The sequence below is a fragment of the Euprymna scolopes genome, chromosome 38 (genome assembly GCF_053919585.1).
Source record: "Euprymna scolopes isolate OS-2025 chromosome 38, ASM5391958v1, whole genome shotgun sequence".
NCBI lineage: Eukaryota > Metazoa > Mollusca > Cephalopoda > Sepiida > Sepiolidae > Euprymna > Euprymna scolopes.
In genome coordinates this window covers 32,510,690-32,527,688 of record NC_136519.1, presented here as the reverse complement: position 1 = coordinate 32,527,688, position 16,999 = coordinate 32,510,690, and the positions used below count along the sequence as shown (strand labels likewise).

Sequence of the window (16,999 nt, the reverse complement as noted above, 5' to 3'; positions counted from 1 at the left end):
TTATATATCCAATATATATGTGTGTTTTCCCGAAACTCAGGTTACAAAGAAAGACAGTGCATTTTGTAAAGTCTGTATTAATGTTCAATGCTCCTCTTGGCTACCTAACAGGAGCTGAGGAGTGAGGCGTGTGTTCTGTCTCTAGTCGCCGTGGAAGTAAGGACGTTTTTCTTCACTCGAATGTCCCACGTAAACCGTTCTCGCTTTTCATTGGCTGGAACCTCTGATGATGTATAAGAAGAAAGGAAGGAAAAGAGAAAAGAGTAGGGAGAAAGAGAGAACTAAGGTGAGAATACAGCCTAGTCTTGTAGTAGTAGCAGCTCGCTACAAGTTCACAGTTTTTAATTTATAGGATGTGGGTCGGATGGTCACCAATTTATAATTGGGATTTATCAAATTATTGGACCGAGGTTGCATGTGTCGCAATTTTATTGAAGTCGAAAGTAGGAGTGTATCCGCGGAACTATTAAGGGTGTAGCAGAAACAAATGGGACTTTTTTCTTCCTCGAATCAATGCCTCTCCCCTGTGCTATTCGGCCACATCTTGACCAGTCAGGGTACGGTGCATTGGTACTTCCTATCCCCAAAGGAAATCGGCCAGCATCTGGTTTGAAGAAGAACAACTCATTCTTACGCAGAGAGACACCAAACGGAATGGACCTCCTTTTCTTCTCTCTCTCTCTCTCTCTCTCTCTCTCTCTCTCTCTCTCTCTCTCTCTCTCTCTCTCTCTCTCTCTCTCCACCTCGGTGTTATCTCTACGGTATCGACGATTCCACTGGAATAACTACCGCGATAATACCAGGTGCCGGAGTCCAGCTTTCTACAAGGAAAATACCACATTCTCCTCAATAAACCTTTTCTGTGACCTTTTATGAAGTTGTTGCGTTTGTCATTTCAGAGGCTTGTATCGAATTATTTATTTTATTAGGGCGTGCCCTAAAAGCATTACAAACCCTAAAAGGGTAAATTTAATGGGATTGCCGATTCATAGAAAGGTTTCATCAATCCACATCCTTACATAAAGAAATAAAAATGAAATCCGGAAAATAACGACTCTCAACAAAGAACACAAAATTGCAGTATTAACATGGAATAAACAACATTTATTTACGTGTTAGGAATATTAGTTTGAATTTTTCCAACATAAGTGTTTTCTTGTGTGGAATGTTTATAATGAAGGATTAATGGAGTGATGATTTTGTGTAAGGATAGCATAAGGTTTGAAATTATTGATGGTTTATGATAAGACTGCCACACGCGGGCTAATGGTCCATGTGGCTATTTTTGAAAAGAACAGTCCATAAATCATATAAGTGAATTTTTTCCCAAATACGCTAACAACTGCTCCACAAAAACCCAAAACTTCCAAAACATAACCATTCAAGTGAACAAGTATTGCCTATCAAGTCATAATAATACAATCAAACTACCAGTAAACATAGGCAATGTTACCGTTTTAAGGAATAGAGCGGAGTATACCAAAAAATTGGCAGATCTCATAGGAGCTGGTTGCTAGTGCAAAGTAACAAATGATCTGACTTGGCAATCTGAATGGAAGCTGCTGCAGATCATCTGTAAAAGTATGGAACTAATACCGTCTACATAATATAAACAGATAGTTCAACATTACAACAAACTATCACAATAATACGACTTTCAAAAGATTAATTGTCAGCGTTTGAGGTTCAGCATGCTATCAATTGAGCGGATTCTTTGTATATATATATATACATATATATATATATATATATATATATATATATATATATATATATATATATATATAGGGTGTGTGTGCTTGTATCATAAGATTAATGGTTCAAAATTGTTTAAAGAAAAATTTAGGTCATCATTCAATGTAGTAAGTTTTGTAGTGGACTGGTGGATACATTATATATATCCCCCAGTCGTACAAAATAGGAGAAATGGTTTGAATTGAGAAAGGAAAAATGAATTGCTTTGAGGAAGAAACGAACAATGTGTTTATTTGAAGTAAACGAACTAGGATTTATTTCGTGAAGAAACAAGTGAAAGAAAAGGGTACAACACGTGTTCATGTCCGCGTTCGTCTCTTGCTGTTTACTGGTGAGAAGGAAAGTCTATTGTCATAGAGAGAGAAAGAGAGAAAGTCAATCCAGTTTGGTGTGCATCTCTCGTTGTTAGCTGGTGATAAGGAAAGTCTATTGTAGTATAGAGAGAGAATGAGAAAAAGTCAATCCAGGCCATGGAGATAGAAAACGTATAAAGTGTACGTACTGTTTGTTAGCCTTTTGTCCCACATAGTAGCAAGTGGCGTGAGGCACACGGGCGCCACAAGGGCGGCGGCTGTCCACCGACCACTCAACTCGGAAGGCAAGTTGGAAAAGGGCTAGAAACAGCTTGTCTCTTGCTTTTATAATTGTTTCCAGTGGTCTTTTGTGCATGTGTGGATTTCCTTTCAAAGGGGAAGTGACGTTGTCCTTGTGTGCGTACATGTGTGTACGTTAGCGTGTGTGTGTATACACATGAATGTGAGTGTATATACGCGAACGTGAATATATGTACATGTGCGGACGTGCGCGCGTATGTTTGTGTGCGCGTATGTATGTGACAAGTAATATAGCTTGAGATGTGAACGCATGTTTTTGTGTGAGACTTGAAAAGGCTCCCACAGTTTCCACAAGGATAATAAAGTTCATGTCTGTCACACGCAAAATCGTGACAAGTGTTTGTATGTCTCCCGGGATGGAGTTTACTCAAACGCGTGTTAACACTTGAGAAATTGAACAGACTGATTTAATTTTTGGCAGGCAAATCTTTATATACAGGCCTTCTCGAACGTTCCAGCCTGTTTACTGTATTTATATGTGGGGGGAGCATAACATAGTTCCTTTTGTTTTATGTGTGCAGTGTTTGCATTATTACATAATGTACCTATGCAATCTCATACGCGTGGGTGTATGAAAGCGGTGATTGCTGTGAAATGGTCCTACTGGCCATTTGTTCCAGCCGGGCACAGCAGTTGCTACAAATTTTAAAAGATTTTAAATGCACACAAATTTTTTTTTTTTGTTGTTCTGATGCCGCTCTGGCTTTTGTTGTCGTCTGGTATACATCTTCTAAATTAATTAATGTTATATTGTATTTTTTTTTTTTTTCTAATTTCAGTGAAGAATGTAGATGACCCTCTCACTATGAGTTTATCAAAATCTTGGATAAAATACATAAAGAGAAAAACATTAAAAACTTTGTCGAATTAAAAAGAAATTATATCTACATTTAAAAGTATGCTTCAAAATTAGATTCTACTTTTTAGGCGATTATGTATAAATACACCGAAAGAAAAACAATCAAACAATTGTTTTAGGATTTAGAGGGTGGGTAGTTTCGCATATAAATTTAACGGAAAATGAGCCCCCTCTCTATTTTGGGGCATTCAAACATTTAAGGGTAGTTAACTAAGTTTTATACCAATAAGCCTAAGTCAGACTGGCAAACCGCACTTAATTGCTTTTTCTATTTGTGTTATATCACATATCCCTCCATATTCACATGAATAAACCAGAAACCAGCAACAACAGCGACAGCGATAATAATGGCGACACTAAGACAAAGCCCATTTGTCGTTACATTGCACTAAACACATACGACAATTTCAAATCCCAATTTTTTATGTACACACATCTATAGAATAACTCACATCTCACTTCAACAAAGAAAACCACCAGAGGAAGCCGCACATCAAAAGAAAAATCAAAATACAAAACACAAGCATCACAGCAGACGCATCTCTGGCATCATATAAACATGAATAATTATTTCACGAAACACTCAAGATCAAAGTCTAGTATCTGTTCTTCAGATAAGGCACTTTCATTTCTCGTTCTCTTTCAGTGGAGGAGAAATCCTTCACGATTGAGACAATTTTTTTTTTGGTACCTTTTCTCCACGTTAAAAAACGACCCGTGTGTCTAACTCTCTCCCGTGGGGAGGCATTGTAAATAGGTACAACACCTACTAGAACACATTCACAACTTTCTTAGCTTTAAATCGATATAACACATGTATACAAACATCAAACAGATGACTCCCTACAATACATTAAAACACAAATAAAAAGTGAAACGATCACCAGTGACAAAAGCCGCCTTTTGTCTACTACCTATGTCCACATCGCGAGTATAAAAATGTCAGCTTTTTCGACAAGCAACCAGATCGGTTGCTGCGTGTCAGCCACGAATCTCGCTCCATCGGCAGCCAGTGGCAGTTAACCCTTCGCCAGCGACATCAGCTACTGCCGCCGCCGCACCGCTGCCATCTCATTCATGATACTGGACAGCAAGCCTTGAAGATTATCTCTCTTCCGCCGTCACCGCCGTTGCCAGATCACCACAAATGACTGTTGGTTGGTGAGCTGTGGTGACTTATGGAAATACCTACACATCCATACAACTTGTAATATTATAAACACTAGGTGATAACAGATATACAATTATAAAGATAAACACTGTCATAAATATAGATACATGATACACGTAATTATATAGACGTTACCCATATTTTATAGACACATTCACACACTATATACAAGGTGGGACGATAAAATTATCGCCATAGACAAGACCACATGCTTCCATTTCCGTTTGATTAAAACTGTTTTCTTTTTGTTTTTTGTTTTTTTGCAGACCATCTACTAGTTGGCCAGTTGTGTTGGGGACAGGACGGTCTGCAGTGTGTTAGATGATTCCGTCCCCATGTGTGTAATGGTGAATGGATGTATTTAATGGTAGAGGAATTGAAAAGACGAAAGGTCGCATAATGAAGACGAAGTATATATCATTATATATCAACGAAACAAATGCAATTTATTTGCATAAATATACAGTGATAGGAAGTGATAGGAAGATGAGTAACGTTACTTGCGGTTGACTGGCTAGTCAGGACGCGGTGGTGGCTCATGGCTCCACCGGAGTGGTGTTTGTCACATCTTGACTGGTCGAGCGTTCAGCGGAAAAGAGGGTGAAATATGAGAAACAGGAAGTGACATAGCTAGGTCGCTCTTCTGAGTTAAAGGGCGAGAGTTTTCAACTCCGACAAATCTCAAGAGTGATAAGAGCCTTCTATCATGTCTGAAAGTGACACAATGTTCAGTAAGTGACATCAGATATGTGCCGCTGTACAACTTATGTTCTTTGCCGATCCGTTATGATAACAGGACCATTGCCAGCACCCTCACAATGGAAATTCGGATGGTTCAACGCTTGAGAGACGTGCCCAGGGTGATAAAAAAAACGTTTTTAGCCACAGTTATGGTCTTTGGTGTGGTTTTAAGTGAGGGCCACATCATGCCACCTCACATCTTCTAAGTCAGCTTGAAAATTGTACCTGGATGAACTGAAGAATGTGGTGATCTTTGGATGTGCTTCAGCACCTGGGTATGCTGAAGAGTGTGGTGATCTCCTAGTGCAATCAGGTGGCCGCTGGCCGACCTTGAGTGTGGCAGCAGAACTCAACACTGGCCCACAAGTCGAAAGAGACGCAGGCTTAGCTTCAGAAGGAATGCAACAACCATGTACCCTTCTCTCACTGGCCCTCCTTCCTTCCTTGACCTGAACCTGCTCGACTACTTCATTTGGTCATATGTCGAGAACATCACCAAGATAACCTCCCACACAATTAAAGCCAGTCTGATTGCCGCCATCTGCCGAGTATTTGCCAAGCTCCTGCCAGTGCTTGTGTAAAAGGCATGCTCCCAGTTCCTGACCCGTATCAAGGCAGTGATTGAGGCTGAAGGCGGCTACATGAAATAGATGTCAGCTCTCCTACATAATCAAGTTACCTAAATTGATTTTTTTTATATGTATAGTGTTGTTTTGTTTAGGACGACACTTTTATTGTTTTATCCTGTATATCACACGTTTTATATACACACAGGCCGACGATATTACACTAAGATCTATATTGCCTCACCCTTTTGCCTCTCTGTCGGGCTTGAGGTTGTTATCTCAACTAACACATACACACAGTCATAAGCATATGCACGTAGACATTAACAAAAATGCATATATACAACTCATTAACTTTTCTAATTATCGTCTGCTCATCAAAAACAAATGTATAAACTTATTTTAAATACTCCTAACTTTTCTCACTTAATTTTCCTTTTACAATGAAAACAAACAACCATTGGTTCTTATTAATAACTTTCAATCAAATATAATTTGTGTAATTGAGTGGAGAAGGTTTGATTACGACTTTCCGACCCGTCAATAATTTACAGCTTATAAATTATCGGCTCACACCTATTTTTTATCTCTTAACTAAAGAATCAACCTTGTTCTACAAGTACTCTAAAAAATATGAACAAACATTGTACGTTTTCCTATTTATGTAAACTTCCATTTTTAACATATATAAAATAAGTCTTTTATGAATGTATTATTTTGTTTGTGTTTAACATATAACATTTCTCTCCCCATCTCTACTTATATATAAAAGGCACTTTGTCTCTGCATGTGTCTTTGTATGTTACTGTGTGTGTGTCTCTGTGAGTTCGTTCCCTAAGAACTCCGAAATGGCTGGGCCGGTTTTTAAAAAGTTTCACGCAAATGTACTTTATGTATCTGGGAGTGTTCTTAGTTTTTTTTTTTTTAGTGGAATGTCTTCACTAAGTACCGAAAGACGATAATCGAAAAAATCCAATTAAAGAAACAACAGTCCGATTTTGATTAACATTAACATCCTCATACAACCTAACAGCACAAGTCCATTTGAGAAGTTTTATCACTGCACAAGCAAAAGAGCCTGGCAGATAATATTAACAGTAGGTTTGTAGCAGTTAAGAAACTATTTACTGTAAGCAGATCAATGCCCGGTGCCAAAGTGATTCGGCCACACTGACCAATCGGTTGGCAGGGTGCATTGATTTGAGCTGTTCCCTTAAGGACTATTTTTAGCCCTTTGGGATCTCAGCTGCTATCGCCAGAGGGACGCCAGCAAGTAACTTATACAGACCTCTCTCACTCACTCCTCCCACTGCTACTTGTTGAGGACTGTAGTGAGTCAAGCGATTCTTTTACTGATTTTTCAACTGTGTTTCCTTAAAAATAATTTATGTTGGTATTAGTGGAAAATACTTTGGATACTCTCAGCTTCTTTCCTTCACCGACATGCTTGTTGTTCCTATTTACAATATCTCCCCACAGGACAGAGTTAGACACCAGGGTCGTTTTTTTAATGTGGAGAAAAGGAACAAAAATAAAAATTGTCTCAGTCGTGAGGGATTTCTCCTCCACTGACAAAGAACAAGAAATTGAAGTGCAGCATCTGAAGAACAGATACTACACTTTGATCTTGACCCTTTCTCTACTAGTTTTAAACATGAAAAAACGTTAATAATACATCCGGTCATGTTTTACGAGGCGGATTAATGTTTATGCGCACCGGTTTGTAAGTTGTTAAGGCTAATTATTTTCGTCTCCAGTCGTCTCTAATGTTTTATTACTTTTAACAAAACCGTTTTTCAAAGCGAAAATGCTTGAAATATTGACTTGTTTAGTGATGGATTGACCCCGACAAGATCTTTTGACATCATCTGTGTTTAAAAAAAAAAAAAGATCGATTTAAAAAAAAAGAAAAGAAAGAAATTAAAACGCCGAGAGAGAGAAAAAAATGTTTACAAACTGAAGAAAAACTCAACTCGTAAGTAAGAATTCAAAACTTTGTTGATCATCGTTGAAGACAAGTCGGATCTTGTTTTTTAAAACAAATTATCATCATTTTTATCAGTTATTTAAATGTTTAATGTTTTCCTTTTTATTCTAAAAATTTAAAATTTAAAAATAAAAAAGTATTAGTCTATTAAATTCGTCTAATTGTTTTATTTTGTTTGCAAAGTTAAGTAAGTTTCAATTTCAAATTCGATTGATTTGCGATCGTTTTATTTTCAAGTGCTAAATCCTTAGTAAAATAGAGTTACCTACCTCGGAACAATGAGTTAGGGATTTCATCAAGTTCCGTTCGTCTCTGTTGACATTCTCCGTCAGCTGATCTGATGTGATGTATATGAATGCCCTGGAAAAGTCACTTCTGATTACTGTTTTCCAGTTTAAAAATATTCTGTTATTCTGAAAAATAGCCAAGTTCGTTTTAAAACTGATAACCATTAACCAGAAGTGACTTCTCCAGGGCATTCATATCTATCAGATCAGAGGCTCTGATCATCAGAGCTAGCTCGGCCGACAGAGGAACTTGACTTGATGAAAACCAAAATAAGATATTTAGTTTTAATTTTTTTACCAAAGTTTTTATTTTTAATTTGTATTTTTGTCAATTCGGAATCTTAACTAATTGCTTTAAGGGAGGTAACTCTATTAAAGAAAAACTACAATATCGTCACTTTACCTTTTTTTGTTATTTATGTTATAAAACTTTGTTACATGAAATAAAGCAGTTGAAAAAGATCTTTTTTTTTTTTTTTTACAATTCTTAGTAAAATAGAGTTTAGAGTTACCTACCTTGGAACAATGAGTTAAAATTCCGAATTACTATATTTTAAAAACTTATATTGAAGATTTAATAACAAAAAAATATCTACTAGAATTAAAAAAAAATTTTTCTTTTTAAACCAAGTTGATGAATAAATTAAGAATGTAACTTTTTATTTGTAATTTTGATGTTTTTTTTTTTAAGTAGACAAGTTTGATCTTGTCCTTTACTGTTTGCCAAGTGATTTTGAAAAATTTACTATTTTCTAAGTTTAAAAGTGTTTGAGCTTTTTTTAATTTTTATTTTTTATTTTTATTTACAATAGCTAGAGGTACGAAAAAGTGACCCAAAACCAAATATATAACAAATAAACGTTACCAAAGGCAAGATAACTTACTCTTCTACCTAGCTAGATAAGCTTTTAGTGTTTTTACTTATTCTAAAACGTTTATTCGTTTTGAAAAACGAGTTATATCTAGCGTTACATGAGAACAAGAAAAAATGGTTACGATTTTACTTTTACATCTTTGAAGTCTTGATAATGACTTAGAAACTTAAGAATAAAACAAAATACTTGTAGAAACCCACCCAATAAATGTCATGGTAACATTTAGGATTATATTGACTGTTTTTTTTTTTTTTTTTTTTTTTTTTGTTACAAATTAGACACTAACTTTATACCCGGTTTAACTGAAATCTATAAACAAAGTTTAACATTCTAAAGGAATTACATCGGTATGGCTAACACACGGAGGCTTATACGAGGAATGGTGCACCTTCTCCAAGTGATGTTACTTATAGTAACAGCACTAAGCTGGATACTCCACCAGACTAGAAGAATTCTTGTCCTGGAATCCAGTAAAACCAAGAGACTACATAAAAAGATTTACTATAATATATTTAACTGGTCATTTGGGGGAGAAGGGAATTAATATTCTTAACTTCTTTACTATCTCCGTGTTTGAGAGGTAAATGAAGTTTGATAGAATATCAAATCACACCCTTACATCAGTCGTAGACATTTATGCTGATGACACTACCATCTATGGTAGCATATCTAAGACCGTAAACGACCAAGTTCTCTATGATTCTCTCTCCTCTGATCTTGAGCACGTGGTACAATTGGGAAAGGAGTGGCTGGTTACTTTTAATGCATCTAAAACCAAGCTTCTATCTTTGCATCATCAACATTCTGATCCCCATCTGTTATCAATTGAAATCGTCTTGGGGATGTCTCATGTTTTGACAAGCTTGCTTGACCTTTACTCCTGACCTGAAATGGAACGCGTACATTAAATCTGTTGCCAAGGCCGCTGGAAAAATGGTGGGAGCTTTCTATCGATCCAGTAGATATCTCACTGCTGATGCAATTCTCTATCTATATAAGAGCCAGGTACGTCCAAGGATGGAATAATGTTGCCACATCTGGGCAGGAGCTGCTAGAAAGGACTTGTCCTGTCTTGATAGAGTTCAAAATAGATTTCATAACCTTGTAGATGTCCTTTTCTCTTCTCTGCAACCTCTATCTCACAGAAGAGATGGTGCGAGTTTATCTCTGCTTTATCATTATTTTTATGGCAAGTGCTCGACTGAGCTTCAATCTATGGTCCACCTCGCCAAACTTTCACAAGAAATACTCGTCTAGCTGAAAACACTATCAATAATTCCCCCTACTCTTTATCTGTGCCTAAACCTAAATGTAGATTCCATGAACAAAGCTTCTTTCTTAGAACTTTATGCCTGTGGAACTGTCTTCCGTTTTCCTGCTTTCCAGCTGACTATAATCTGATTGTCTTCAAGTCCAACGTAAACAAATTATTAATGAGCCGTTTTACTTAAGTTAACAAATTTACTGAATTTCCATGACTAACAATTATTATATTGTTCAATTGACTACTGTACACTCTTATCCCTTATCCTCGGGTGGTCTTCGGGCCTTGATAAGTGGTGATGCCTATGTAAAAAAAAAAAAAAAAATATCTGAAAATATCTATGTATCTCATATAGAGATCAAGTGTTAGCCCTTAGGAAGGGGTCCCGTGATTTTCTGAGAACTTCGATTGAAATAAAATGAAACAAAAAGTGAAAAGGAATGATTCAATTGTGTGTATATATATATATATATATATATATATATATATATATATATTGTCCAAACGTTTACACACGGTGCCCACACATTGCAGACTCAGTTGCAAAGGAGACAAAGCATAGAAAAGAGGAAAGAATTTTAACTCCTTTTTTTTTTTTTTTTTTTTGCAACAAAAACAGTTATTTCCTCATTCTCACATCACGCATGACTTCTCGTTATGGCTGTGACGTCTCTCACGTGATCTCAAACGTCATCCATATCTCTCACGTGATCTTCTTCTCAAATGTCTCTCATGTGATTGTCTTTCACATTTCATATGTATTTGCATATGCTTGTTCACACAGTGGTAAAATCTACTTAAACCCATTTCATTATCACCAAATCAATGTGGTGACTGCAGTAGGATTTAAGTCGGCCTATATTGCCTACTTTAATCTATCTATTTTTTTTCCTTAAAAAAGGTACCATATATAAAAACAGATATAAACAGCCCATAATAATAGCACTCTACTTGAGAACTCATTGTTCAAACTCTTTGGCTTAACAATCACTGGCATCATGAATTTGAACAAATACCTAAAAGACATTGCCAAGGCTGTGGCAAAGAAGGTGGGCTCTCTCTACCATAATAAAACACTACTTATACCTGACAGTATCTTGTATGCTTACAAAACCACTATCCATCCATGCATGGAGTATTGTTGCTACAAATGACGTCCCTAATAAAATTGTTTCCGAGATGGGTATATTTGCTGATGATACCATGCTCTATAACAGACACGAGGGGAAATGAATGAGCATATATCTAAGGCAATGGCTGAAACCTTAACAGAAGACCTCTAGTCGGCAGTGGAAGAGGGAGATAAATACGGATGGTGACATTCAATGCTGCCAAGACAAAGCTTCTTTCCTTTAACAATAACAAGAAACCTTCTAAACCACTGATTACCATGACTAATAATATGCTACCTGAAAGCTCTTTGTTCAGATTCTTTGGTTTAACATTCATAGGCGACATGAATTGGAACAAATACATTGAGTAAATTGTCAGGCTTGCTGCAAGGAAGGTGGACTCTTTATATCACGCTAGAAAATTACTAACACCTAAGAGTATCTTATATCTCTATAAAGCCACCATTCTCCCATGCATGGAGTATTTCTGCCACATCTAAGCTGGTGTATCTGCCACTAGTTTCTCGCTCTTAGACAGGGTGTTTGTTTGGGAATGTAACGTTGTCTACACGTTTACACACAGTATCGACTCAGTCGCAAAGGAGACAAATACCTTGAAGACATTGCCAAGGCTGCGGCAAAGAAGACAGGCTCTCTCTACCATGCTAGAAAACTACTTACACCTGACAGTATCTTGTATCTCTACAAAACCACTATCCATCCATGCATGGAGTATTGTTGCATCTACTACTACTACTCTCTCAATCTAAAACACGGCCTCAAAAAGAGTCTTCAATCTAATAGGTCTTACACTATCAGCCAAGCTCCAACCCCTGTCCCATCACTGCAAATGCTGCATCCCTGTGTCTGTTTTACAATTGCATTAATGATCTGACAAACTCATAGCACTTGTACCCTCTTAACGTAAATACTCCTGACTAACCTGACAAGCAGCAAAATTCCACCTCATTCATTGTAGCGGCCTCTAGATGCTGGGTAGCTTCCTACTCTAATAGTTCCTTCCCTCAAACTGGTAGACTTTAGAATTCCCTCCCTGTTTCCTACTTCCTTGACTATTAATATGTCAAAATGTAAATGTAATGTGGACAATGGCTGCTCAACTCCCTACACAGTGCCACTGTAGACATGGTCTCAAATATCAGTTTCTTATGTCCAGCATGCAACATACCTTGTTTGTGGGTGAATAAGAATAAAAAAAAAAATAATCTTTATTTCTTTTCATATTGAATCGCATTGGATTGTTCAGACTAGTGTTCTTATCTTGATTGTTATTTTCACAATGTTTCAGTAAATGTGAACCAGTGGCACAATGGATAAGAGTGCTGAGTACAATCACTTCTAAGTGGCAGTTTTTTAAATCCTCACTATAAGCGAAACTAATAAAATTAAAGGTTCATTTTGTAATTCGGTATAGATTCCCGAGTTCGATATATATATATATATATATTATAAGTTCTATCTCCTATTTGGTTTTATCGAGCTTTTACATCTGGCTGAGATAACTTTATAAATATTAATTCTTAAATATTTATAATATACTTTAATTTTACTATCTTGGATCATTTTGGTAAATTTGATTGTAATTTATATATATATATATATATATATATATATATATATATATATATATATATATATATAGATAGATTCCTCAGATTCACCTGAAGAAGGTCAAAGGTTAGATCAGCCGAAACGTGAAATAAATTTTCATGATGAGAACAGTAGTCTGAATAACCCAAATAATCCAATTTTCCTTATAAAAATTATACTGGCAAACACTTGGTTCCCTTTGCTAGTCTAAACCTTTTTTGTTTGTTTGCAACAAAACATCCCAAGGATATAACTTGACATAGGACTTACTCGGGGTCTGCTTATGAGAGAAAACACATGAAAATAAGCAGACTTGTCATTTACTTTGCTTATCTCGAAACGTGGGAAAATAATTCAAGTTGTTTACATAAGTAAAGCACAAGCAATTAAACTTCCCTTTTTTTTTTTTTTTTTTTTTCTTTTCTGCCGCCCAAAGGCCAAAGAAGGATTAACAACAACAACAAAAGAAAACATTATATAAAGAATAATATTTTCACTTGGGTGGTGAGAAAAATAATAATCCCCTAGATGAAGATTGACCCCCCATCCCACATAATAACCAAGAACAGATATAGACATGTACATTCAATTCGCATGTTCAAACAAAAGCATGACAGACTACGGTAAATGCTGTTGCAGAATAAAGTATGACAGATTATCAAACATGCTATTTAAGACATGAGTATGGTTGACTAAAAAAATGCTATTTTAGATTTAAATCTAACAGACTATGGAAAATGTTATTTTAGATTTAAATCTAACAGACTATGGAAAATGTTATTTTAGATTAAATCATGACAGACTATAGAAAATGCGATTTTAGATTTAATCATGACAGACTGGAAAATGCTATTTCAAATTTATGCAAGACAGACTATCGAAAATGCTATTTAAAACTCACACATGACAGACTATGAGAAATGCTATTTATAACTAAGGCATGACAGACTATGAAAAATGCTATTTCAAACAAAAGCATGACAGACTATAGAAAATGCTATTTAAAACTGATGTATGACTATGAGAAATGTTATCCCATACGGAAGAATGACAGACTATGAAAAATGTTATTTCAAACTGAAGCATGACAGACTGTTCAAAATACTATTTAAAACTAAAGCATGACAGACTATGAAAAATACTATTTAAAACTGAAGCATGACAGACTATAGAAAGTGCTATTTAAAACTAAATCATGACAGACTATGGAAAATGCTATTTGAAACTGAAGCATGATAGACTATAGAAAATGATATTTCAAACTCACACATGACAGACTATGAGAAATGCTATTTATAACTAAGGCATGACAGACTATGAAAAATACTATTTCAAACAAAAGCATGACAGACTATAGAAAATGCTATTTAAAGCTGATGCATTACTCTAAGAAATATTATTCAATACTGAAGAATGACAGACTATGAAAAATGCTATTTCGAACTGAAGCATGACAGACTATGGAAAATGCTATTTAAAACTAAAACATGACAGACTATGGAAAATGTTATTTAAAACTGAAGCATGACAGACTATGGAAAATGCTATTTAAAACTGAAGCATGACAGACTATTGAAAATTCTATTTGAAACTGAAGCATGAAAGATTATGGAAAATGCTATTTCGAACTGAAGCATGACAGACTATGGAAAAAACTATTTCTAACTGAAGCATGACAGACTATGGAAAAAACTATTTCTAACTGAAGCATTACAGACTATGGAAAATGCTATTTAAAACTGATGCATGACAGACTACAGAAAATGTTATTTCTAACTGAAACATGACAGACTACGGGAAATGTCATTTCACACTGAAGGATTACAGATTATGGGAAATGCTATTTAAAACTAAAGCATGACAGACTATGGAAAATGCTATTTCAAACTAAAGTATGGCAGATTACGAAAAATGCTGTTTTAAAAAAAGCATGACAGACTATGGAAAATGTTACTTCAATCTTTACAAGAATCATGAATGATATCTTGTGGGATTTTGGCTCATTCCTTCTTCAATTTTGTCTTTAAAACATCTCAAAATTGGGTGACCTGAAGCTTAAACTTTGCTCTCCAGGATGGACCAAGTGCTGAAATTCTGAAGATTAAGGTCTTGATATTATTATATAACGGTTATATAACGCGTGTGTGTATTGTTTTGTACATACGTAATTTATATAATAGTGATGGGACGATTCCATTATTTTTTTTAACTTTTTAAATCATTACTATATATTAGGTACAATATAATATTCAATAGAGAATTGGTTCTGTAATAATAAATATGAACTATGAAAGAATATATACCTTTTTAAAGAAATAAGTCTATGTTCCGTGTGAAAAGTATACATGTTTTAGGATTATAGTCAGTTTACGTACTTCCTAACTTCCAACATGGTGACAGAGCAAATCAGTTCCTTCACTTTTATTGTTCTTTAGTATTTCTATAGTAAAGCGATTTATTGAAATAAACTATAAGAAAAGAGACATTATTGAAAAGTGTACAATAAAAATTAACAAAATTATAGATAAAAATAACACAATTAGCGTTTATTTGCACTTTTAATAAAAAAATTAGAAAATAGATTTTTTATTTTATTTGAAATTATCTAAGAAATATGTTTATGAAATTACAAAAAAAAGTTTTGTTTTTTTTTTATTTTAAAAATAGGATCTTTTATTTGAATTTATATAATAAATATATGTTTTATAAAAATATAAAAATAAAATTATTGAAATCAAAATAGCAAAATTTTAAAATGATTAAAAAAAATGTATTCCCAAAATAGTTAAAAAAATTTTTTTTTAAGTGCTTTCAATAATTCTTTTTAAATAAAGAGTGCAAAAGTGTTTTCAATAATTCTTCAAAAAAAAAAAAACTGATTTCAGTAATTCTTAATTAAAATAAGACCGAAAAAAAAGTGAATTCAATGATTATTAAATAAAAAAATAATTTAAAAAAAAAACCCAGAAAAACGTAATAAAAAAAGAGTACATGCACAAGGGGAGATATAGACATCAGAGAAAAAAAAGTGAACGAGCTGATTTGCCTTGTCATAGTTTCTGGTAGCAGCCACATTGGAAGTTAGGAAGTATGTTAGCCGACTATAACCATGAAATTTGCATGATATATATTAAATATATTTAAATGTATTTTACAACTGGGAAAGACCGGGCACCCCCAGCCCACAGAAAGTAATAATTCATTTAATGTTACACGGTGTTCAATATTTACTGTTATAAATTTTTATTATTATCCATTTTTATTAAAATGTTGTAAATTTTTATGTGAATTTGAAAAAGAGTTAAACAGCATCCTTGAAAGCATTATTTTGTAAGGTTAAAGTGATGCGAAACAGTTTTCTTTAAAAAGTCATTAAAAAAAACAATTTTGCACCACTTTTATGCCACTTACAACGATTACAATAATTTATTAAATGACTTTTTTTTATGCAAATATGATAACTTTTATATTGCTTGTTATCTTTACTGCATTGACCGGCAAAATTTACTGTACATTTTGCAAACTTCTCCCCTCTGATGAGAAGAATTGCATTCTTCAAAACTCCATGGAATAAGGTTTTTCTGGTTTATTTGGGTACTTGTACAGTTTAATCAAGGCATTAAAAAATGAAAATATCGAAAAAAGGTTATATTGTACATATCTGTTATAGAATAAAGTTCTCCGGAAAAAAATTTCATTTAATTTCATCAGTAGATTTTTTTTTTTTTTTTTACGGCGAAAAAAACAATTTATTATGATACCAAGCAAAAGGTTAATTTTTAGGATGAAAAACTAGTATTAAAGATGGGGAGGGAGTGTCAGTGCTTTAAATTGAGTTATCTACCCGTGGCGTGTTTAAAAAATCCAAACAAGAATTTTAAAAATTTGAAGATGTCTATTTTCAACATGCTGTTATAAAAACGTGTATGGAATCAGTAATTGTATCAGAATTGGGTTGAAAATATTGGAATAAGCCCATCACTACACACACACACATACACACACACATATTGTTAAAATATAATTATCCACGAACGTGTTTCATTGTCTACGACTCGTCAGAGTGGCTGACTCTGGAGATGTGCCAAGAAGATGAGTCAAAGTTTTTCAAAAGACTGATTACACAGGATGAAACCTGCATCCATCACTATGATCCA

General features: G+C 34.6%; 1 protein-coding gene across 1 annotated transcript in view; it reads left to right on the top strand.

Moving 5' to 3' along the window:
- The first annotated feature begins 7,411 nt into the window (after window positions 1-7,411).
- LOC145263120 (uncharacterized) overlaps window positions 7,412-16,999 on the top strand; it is a 154,573-nt gene continuing 144,985 nt past the window's right edge. The window contains exon 1 of the mRNA XM_080120062.1: window positions 7,412-7,681. The gene's annotated coding sequence lies outside the window, so the exon portion shown is untranslated. The remainder of the gene's footprint in view (window positions 7,682-16,999) is intronic.